The following is a 9,404-nucleotide window of genomic DNA, read 5'->3' as shown; positions in this document are numbered from 1 at the left end:
CCGGCTGGGAGCCGCGCCCCGGGCCGCGTGGAGGGGGCGGGAAAAGCCCGCACGCCCCGCCCAGTGCCCCGTGCCGCGCAACTGCTGAGCATGCTTCGCCTGCGTGTACGACTGAAGAAGCGTTGCTGCTGAGACGCCAGGCGTGGGTGACTTAAAGACTCGGCGGTACTGCCGGTACTACCGTAGCCACAAGGTTTGTAATATCAAGAAGGATTCTTTAACAGTTGTTTTGAGGGGATATAGTTCCAAGGCTCGGGTTGTGTCAAAAGGAAGAGCACAAAGAGTCCAACCTATGAATGCGACTTCCTCCGTCCTCATCTTCCTTAATTAAATAAACCCAACAAACTATCAAACTGTTTTCCACCCCACCCCCAATTAACCGGGTCTCTGGAGTTGGCCCCTTGATTTAAATACGGAAAACAATGTTGCATAAGACACTTGCCTTCTTGCTGGAGGAGAAAGTGCAGTTTCGGCCAAGATTGTCCATGAGCACCAGATCTAGGAGCAGGATTGGGGACCTGAGCCAAGCTGGTTCCGTCCTCAGCAACCCTAAGTAAATTATTTATCTTTATGTACTCACAAACAGTAGGGAGGTTTAAATAAAAAAAATGTAAAGGGCACAGTAGTTCATACACAATAATCCATTCTTTTATAATTATGAGAATTCATTCTCATTTATTATTTATTGTTTCCATTATAATTATCACATCTTAGAGTCCAGCCTGAAAGACAAGGGCTTTGTTTATAAACTTCTATATCCTGGACCTATAGAATTACCCTTGCATGTGAAAGCAGTAAGAATGTTTAAATTGTGATGATACGGTTCTTATTCTCCCAGGAAGATGTACACTAACTAAACTTGGATCTTGGCTGATTGTTTACCTCTCTTATAACTTGGTATAATATTGCTCAAGAGCTGACCTCTTGTTACCTTTGCAATATGGGTTTTATTTTTCTTATGATAAGTGAGTTTTAAAATAAGGTGCTTTGGGGCGCCTGGGTGGCTCAGTCGGTTAAGCATCCGACTTCGGCTCAGGTCATGATCTCGCGGTCCGTGGGTTCGAGCCCCGCATCAGGCTCTGTGCTGACTGCTCAGAGCCTGGAGCCTGTTTTGGATTCTGTGTCTCCCTCTCTCTCTGACCCTCCCCCGTTCATGCTCTGTCTCTCTCTGTCTCAAAAATAAATAAATGTTTAAAAAAAAAATTTTTTTTAAATAAGGTGCTTAAAAATACCACACTGAGTCTCACTCCCATGAAAAAATTCCAAGAGTTTTCTCTGAGCTTGTTTCCCCTTCTGTAAAATGTAAGGACTGAATTAGATTTGGTGTCCCAAGCCAGACCATGCCATGTATGTATACCTGGATTCTCCATCACACACTCCAGCTTTGGGGAGGCTGAAAGGGGAACAGAGCTGTTTCCATGGAGAATTGTAACTAATACACAAACTATAATAAAACCACACAGTCTTTTCACCTCACTAGCGCTTCTTGCACTGGAAAATGAAAACAAATTAATATACAAAATTTCAATATCATATATTTCATCTTACCTGAAAAGAAGCATCATTCATTTTGGAATTCAATTAGATGTTTATGAAAGAATCAGTCACGGTGATCAGAAAAGCAACAGTTATAGCTAGTATCTTTGCAGTGCATAATTATCCTGTTCACCGGTGGGAAAAATCCAACCTCAGAATATGCTGCTTCTGGTGAAGACACTCAGCAAGTTCTTAGTTATCACAGTAGCATCTGTCAGGATTGCCTCTTCCCATTTTGCACGGAATGTATCTCAAAACTTGGAGCCAAAGTACTCAAAGCAAATGAAAGACAGATGAATAAATAAAGGGACTCCCCAGAGACTCAAGAGGCAGAAGAGGCAGAGCAGTGGAACCCTGGCCTCTCCTGGATTAGTCCATTCAGGAGCAGACAGAATTTCAACCAGGCATAAAACTCCAGTAATAAAAAAAAAAACAAAACTGATTCAAACATAAGCTACATTCTTTCCTCTATGACCAGAGAAACTTAACTGCCCGAGTCAAGGAGAAAAGCACTCTCAGCTGGGCCCCTCCTTCATTCCCATTTGGAAGGAGCTTTGGCTGCTCCCTCTGCACACATCTTGGTATTTTTTCATGAAGCCAGGGCAGCGCTGAAGTAAAGTGACCATCAAGGAAGTCCCCAGGAGCCGAAGCAATGGCCCCTCAGGACAGGGTCCTTTCACAGAGAAAAAAGATGAACACCATATGCTATATTTCAGCAGCACCTTACAATGTGATTCTGACAGCACACAGACTTACTCTTGGCTGAACTGTTTTGGCAAACCAAAGCTTAGTTTGGTGCTAAATATCCTTGTCCCAAAGCCGTGATTTACATCCCAAAGTAAACAGCACAATTAAAAACAGAGAGAATAAATAAATATATAAATAAATAAACAGTATAATCAAAACACCCCTAATTACACAAAATATCAAGATATTATTCTTGGTTAATTTCCACTAGAAATGAGCTTCAAAATAATTGCTTCCTACTAAATGCCTACATGTGTTAGAATTAAGAACTTTTTTTGATGTTTATTTATTTTCAGAGAGAGGATCATGTGAGCAGAGGAGGGGCAGTCAGTAGGGAGAGAGAGGATGCCAAGCAGGAGCTTGGGATCCCATGAACCACGAGATCATGACCTGAGCTGAAATCAAGAGTTGTCCACTCAACCGACTGAGCTACTCAGGAACCCCCTAGAATTAAGAATTTAAAAACAAGAGGGTTTTCAATCCACAAGCCTCATAGGGCCCAGGTAGAGTACATAGAAATTAGGTCATGGCTGAGAATAATGGATGGTCAAACGGAGAACATGCTAGGTGTTGATGCAGTAGAACCTCCATCCTCTCTAATTTCTGAAATACCTTGTATGCTCTGATGTCAAAGGCTGTTCCTTGGCATAAGGCAAATATAACTGTAAAACAGTGATGAAAGTAAATGACAGCGGCTCGCCTCTGCAATGTTTTATTTTCCAGTCTTGCCTACTATGCTTCCCCTTTCTTTTGTCTTGAAATGTTTGAAGAATGTTACTTGCAATAATTAAGTTTCCTTAAACAGCCCTTCCTTCTCCCTTTCCAATCTTATTGCAAACCCCCACCCCAGCTCCCCACTCCCATCCCCCTCTAGAAAGATTTTTGTGGCTCTCCGGAGACATAATCATCCCTTACCTAGTCTCACCTCTTTTTAGAATTACTTCTGATGGGAACGACATCTGATATCTCTAATTATTTTCAGGGCTAATATATTATTACTCTAATGAAACTTTAAGCTCCTTGAGATCAAGTAGCAAAGCTAATGCTTCTTTTGAAAAGTCCCAGTACTTAGTTTAGTGTTAATGCAACAAATGATAAGCCCACATTGAATTGAATTCTCTTTTCCTTGAAAGTTAAACTTCCTTGAAGTTCTGAAATAAAGTTGGTATTAGAATAAAAGTTGCTAGAACTTAACAAATAATCTTCCTGCGTGTCATTAAAATGCTTTGAATAAAGCTCCAACCAAGGCCTTTTGTATAACTGGTACCCTTTTAAATTTCAGCTGTGATAGAACGGTACCCCCTTCTCTCCTTTTAGTAATGGTCATAATGGTCACTTTTGGGATACCTGGGTGGCTCAGTCAGTTAAGCGTCCGACTTCAGGTCAGGTCATGATCTTGCAGTTTGTGAGTTCAAGCCCCATTCAGGCTCTGTGCTGACAGCTCAGAGCCTTGATCCTGCTTCAGATTCTGTGCCTCCCTCTCTCTCTCTGACCCTCCCCTGCTCACACTCTGTCCCTCCCTCCCTCCGTCTCTCTCTCTCTCTCTCTCAAAATTAAACATTAAAAAAATTTTTTTGTTGGGGGGCACCTTTGTGGCTCAGTCGGTTAAGCGTCCGACTTCAGCTCAGGTCATGATCTCACAGTCTGTGAGTTCGAGCCCCACGTCGGGCTCTGTGCTGACAGCTCAGAGCCTGGAGCCTGCTTCAGATTCTGTGTCTCCCTCTCTCTGCCCATCCCCTGCTTATGCTCTGTCTTTCTCTGTCTCAAATAAAAACATTACAAAAAAAATTTTTTTTAAGTAATGGTCACTTTTGATGGTATGGGCTGAGGCCTACTCAAGTCAACCAGGATGAAAGCACTTGTGTGCAAGAAACTCACTTTCCATAATAAAAGGGTATATAAAAATAACTTAAAAAACCCAGATCCTCCATTATTGGCAATTCTGGGGGAGGAAAAAAAAAAGACCCTATGAGTGGAAACAGGGACTAAGGAAGTCTGGGAAAAGAATATTCTTCATGAAGAACAAGAAAGGATTTGTGGGTTTTGATTATTATCACAACCTTCTAGATACTTTTGAAATTTTGTTGGACGTGCTTTGTTTTCTTTTTCTTTCTCTTTCTCTCTCTTTTTTAGAGTATGAGTATGAACTGGGGAGAGGGGAAGAGGGAGAGAGAGAGGGAATCTTTTTTTAAAAAAAAATTTTTTTTTAACGTTTTATTTATTTTTGAGACAGAGACAGAGCATGAACGGGGGAGGGGCAGAGAGAGAGGGAGACACAGAATCGGAAGCAGGATCCAGGCTCTGAGCCATCAGCCCAGAGCCCGACGCGGGGCTCGAACTCACGGACCGCAAGATCGTGACCTGAGCTGAAGTCGGACGCTTAACCGACTGAGCCACCCAGGCGCCCCATGAGAGGGAATCTTACGGAGGCTCCATGCTCAGCACAGAGCCCAATGCGGGGCTCGATCCCACAACCATGGGATCATGACTTGAGCCGAAATCAAGAGTCGGATGCTCAACTGACTGAACCACCCAGGCACCCCAAGATATGCTTTTTTTTCATAGTGCCAGGTGGCCTAAGGCCAGGAGTTCTAAAGATCTGGACAGCATGTAAAGGCATAACCAACAAGAATTGTCTGGCCTCAAAAGCCCACAGTGTTCTTGTACAGAAATCTTGTAGCCATTGTGGACAAGTGCTCCTTGATCTATTCCCTGCTTAATGGAAGCATTCCTGCATCCCTCTGCATCTGTTTGCCTATACTCCATATATAAGCATTCAGGTCATTGTTTAGTATTCTGATATTCTGCAGGCAGACATGGTCTTACTTGAATAGTCTTCTGTCTCATACAAATTATTTCTTTATCTTTAGTAATCTTATGAGATTCCTCAATAAGAAAATTTCACTGCCCTGTTGGCCGCATGTAGTTTTGCATGTCACTGAATTGTCTCTTGAGATTAGCAGATTTCCACATTATCTTGACTCTCTTAAACATGAACAGTTCACTATATTCTCTCACTCCCTCTCTTTCTCTGTCTCAGTCCCTGCCCCTGCCCCCTTCTGTCTCATTAAATGCTTCATTTTAAGTTTCCCCTTACATATAAGCAGTAAATTTTTTTTGTTTCCTGTTACCTTTTTTAAGAGAGAAAGAGTAGGGGAAAGGGACAGAAAGTGACAGAGAGAGAGAGAGAGAAGGAATCTTAAGCAGGCTCCATGCTCAGTCTGACATGGAGCTCTATCCCACAATCCTGGGATCATGACTTGAGCTGAAATCAAGAGTCAGACACTCAATGGACTGAGCCACCCGGGTGCCCCTAGCAGTAAATGTTGTAATCAGTGGTGGTGGTTACTCAAGTCTACACATGTGATAAAATTGCATAGAACTATACGCAATGCACATACACCTACACATATATATGTATGAAGCTGGTGACATTTTAATAAAGTCTATAAATAGTGCTAACCACAATTTCTGGATCTGTTACTGTTCTGAAATTATATGAAATTTTACCAGTGGGGAACATAGAATGAAGAATACACAGGACCTTTCTGTACCATTTTTGCAACTTCCTGTAAATCTCTAATTATTTTAAAGTAGGAATAATTTGCTCCTAGGTGGCACCTAGGTGGCTCAGTCGGTTGAGCATCCGACTTCAGCTCAGGTCATTATTCGGCGCTCTGAGTTGGAGCTCCATGTTGGGCTCTGTACTAACAGCTCAGAGCCTGCAGTCTGCTTCGGATTCTGTGTCTCCCTCTCTCTCTGCCCCTTCCCCGCTCATGCTCTGTCTCTCTCTCTCTCTCTCTCTCTCTCTCCTTCAAAAAATAAACATTAAAAAATTTTAATGCTTTAAAGTAGAAATAATTTGTTATTATAAGGTGCTTGCACTACCTGTGAAGCAAAATAGTGTTATTTGAAAGTAGGCTTGGATTAATTATAAATGTATATTGCAAATTCTAGGGCAACCACTTAAAAAAGGAAATAAAGCGTATAATTGATATGCTAAGAAAGGAGAGTGTATTAGTTACAGCTCCAGAGAAACAGAACCAGTAAGATTGTGTGTGTGTGTGTGTGTGTGTGTGTGTGTGTATGTGTGTAAGAGATCTATTATAGGAGTTACTTGTGCAATTATGGAGACCAAGAAATCCCATGATCTGCCATCTGTAAGCTGGAGAACCAGAAAAATGGGTGTAATTCAGTTCAAGTCTGAAGGTCTGAGAACCAAATGAGCGGATGGTGTAAGTCACCGTTCAAGACCAAATGCCCAAAGGACTTCAAGCTGTATTACAAAACTGTAATTATCAAGACAGTAAGCTACTGGCACAAGAACAGACACTCAGATCAATGGAACAGAATAGAGAACCCAGAAATGGACCCACAAACGTATGGCCAACTAATCTTTGACAAAGCAGGAAAGAATATCCAATGGAATAAAGACAGTCTCTTCAGCAAGTGGTGCTGAGAAACCTGGACAGTGACATGCAGAAAAATGAACCTGGACCACTTTCTTACCCATACACAAAAATAAACTCAAAAGGGACAAAAGACCTCAATGTAAGATGGGAAGCCATCAAAATCCTTGAGGAGAAAGCAGGCAAAAACCTCTTTGACCTTGGCCACAGCAACTTCTTACTCAACATGTCTCCAGAGGCAAGGGAAACAAAAGCAAAAATGAACCATTGGGACCTCATCAAAATAAATAGCTTCTGCACAGCAAAGGAAACGATCAGCAAAATGAAAAGGCAACTGACAGAACGGGAGAAAATATTTGCAAATGACATATCAGATAAAGGGTTAGGATCCCTTTATAAAGAACTATAAAGAACTTACCAAACTCAACACCCAAAAAAACAAATAATCCAGTGAAGAAATGGGCAAAAGACATGAACAGACACTTCTCCAAAGAAGACATCCAGATGACCAACCGACACATGAAAAAATGCTCAACACCACTCATCATCAGGGAAATACAAATCAAAACCACAATGAGATACCACCTCACACCTGTCAAAATGGCTAACGTTAACAACTCAGGCAACAACAGATGTTGGCAAGGATGTGGAGAAAGAGGATCTCTTTTGTACTGTTGGTGGGAATGCAAACTGGTGCAGCCACTCTGGAAAACAGTATGGAGGTTCCTCAAAAAAATTAAAAATAGAACTACCCTATGACCCAGCAATTGCACTACTAGGTATTTATCCAAAGGATACAGGTATGCTGTTTCAAAGGGGCACATGCACCCCCATGTTTATAGCAGCACTATCAACAATAGCCAAAGTATGGAAAGAACCCAAATGTCCATCTATGGATGAATGGATAAAGAAGATGAGGTATATATATATACTCATGGAGTATTACTTGGCTATCAAAAAGAGTGAAATCTTGCCATTTGCAACTACGTGGATGGAACTAGAGGGTATTATGCGAAGCAAAATTGGTCAGTCAGAGAAAGACAAATATCATATGACTTCACTCATATGAGGACTTTAAGATACAAAACAGATGAATATAAGGGAAGGGAAGCAAAAATAATATAAAAACAGGGAGGGGGACAAAACATAAGAGACTCTTAAATATGGAAAACAAACAAGGTTACTGGAGGGGTTGTGGGAGGCAGGATAGGCTAAATGGGTAAGGGGCATTAAGGAATCTACTCCTGAAATCATTGTTGCACTATATGCTAACTAACTTGTATGTGAATTAAAATAAATAAATTAATTAAAATAAATTTTTTTTAAATAATAAAAAAGGGACAATACATAAGAGACTCTTATGTATGGAGAACAAACAGAGGGTTACTAGAAGGGTTGTGGGAGGGGGGATGGACTAAATGGGTAAGGGGCATTAAGGAATCTACTCCTGAAATCATTGTTGCACTATATACTAACTAATTTGGATGTAAATTTAAAAAATAAAATGAAAAAAATTGAAAAATAAAAAAATAAAAAGATTAAATAATATAAAAATAATAATAATAAAAAGACCAAATGCCCAAGAACCAGGAGCACTGATGTCCAAGGGCAAGAAAAGATGGATGTCCCAGCTCAAGCAGAGAACAAATTTGCCCTTCTACTTTTTTGAAAGAATTAAATGATGCGCACTTGTAATGGTGAGGGTGATCTTTACACAGTCTACTGGTTCAAATGCTCATCTCTTCCAGAAACCTCAACAAGGTGTCAGTTCTTCCCAACGGATCTATAGGTTCAATGTAATTCCAACAAAACTTCCAGCAAGCTATTTTGTGGAAATTGACAAACTGAGTCTAAAGTTAATATGGAGAGGCAAAAGCCCAGGATAGCCAGCACAATATTGAAGAAGAACAAAGCTGGAGGGCTGACACTTTTTGACTTCGAGACTTACTGAAAGCCACAGGAATCAAGATGGTGTGGTATTGGTGAAAGAACAGACAGATGAATGGAGCTGAATAGAGAGCTTATAAATAGACCTACACAAATATAGTCTACTTATCTTTAGGAAAGGAGCAAAGGCAAGATAATGGAGCAAAAACAATCTCTTCAACAAATGGTATAGAACAACTGGACATCCATATGCAAAAAAAATGAATCTAGATGCAGACCTTCCTTGTACCTTTCACAAAAATTAACTCAAAATGGATCATAGACCTAAATGTGAATGCAAAACTATAAATCTCCTAGGAGATAACCAAGGAGAAAATACAGATGACTTTGAGTGTGGTGATGAATTTTTAGATACAACACCAAGGTATGATCCATGAAAGAAATATTTGATAAGCTGGAATTCATTAAAATTTAAAATATCTGCTCTGTAGAAGACCATGTCAAGAGAATGAAAAGACATGCCACAGACAAGGAGAAAGTGTTATAAAAGACACATCTGATAAAGGACTGTTATCCAAAATATACAATGAACCCTTAAAATTCAATAGTACAGGGGCACCTGCGTGACTCAGTTGGTTAAGTGTCCGACTCTTGGTTACGGCTCAGGTCATGATCTCACAGTCGTGAGTTCAAGCCCTGAATCAGGCTCAGTGCTGACAGCTCAGAGCCTGCTTGGGATTCTGCCTCCCTCTCTCTCTCTCTCTCTCTCTCTCTCTCTCTCCTTCTCCCTCTCTCTCTCTCTCTCCTTCTCCCTCTCTCTCTCTC

General features: G+C 40.9%; 1 long non-coding RNA gene across 1 annotated transcript in view; it reads left to right on the top strand.

The window, feature by feature from the left end:
- Positions 1–74: 74 nt before the first annotated feature.
- LOC125908751 (uncharacterized) overlaps positions 75–9,404 on the top strand; it is a 37,718-nt gene continuing 28,388 nt past the window's right edge. Inside the window, exon 1 of the long non-coding RNA XR_007453425.1 lies at positions 75–193. This is a non-coding gene — a long non-coding RNA (uncharacterized LOC125908751). The remainder of the gene's footprint in view (positions 194–9,404) is intronic.

Source organism: Panthera uncia, assembly GCF_023721935.1.
Source record: "Panthera uncia isolate 11264 chromosome B3 unlocalized genomic scaffold, Puncia_PCG_1.0 HiC_scaffold_1, whole genome shotgun sequence".
Classification (NCBI taxonomy): domain Eukaryota; kingdom Metazoa; phylum Chordata; class Mammalia; order Carnivora; family Felidae; genus Panthera; species Panthera uncia.
The sequence above is the reverse complement of the archived record's forward strand: the minus strand, read 5'-3'. Positions and strand labels throughout refer to the sequence as shown.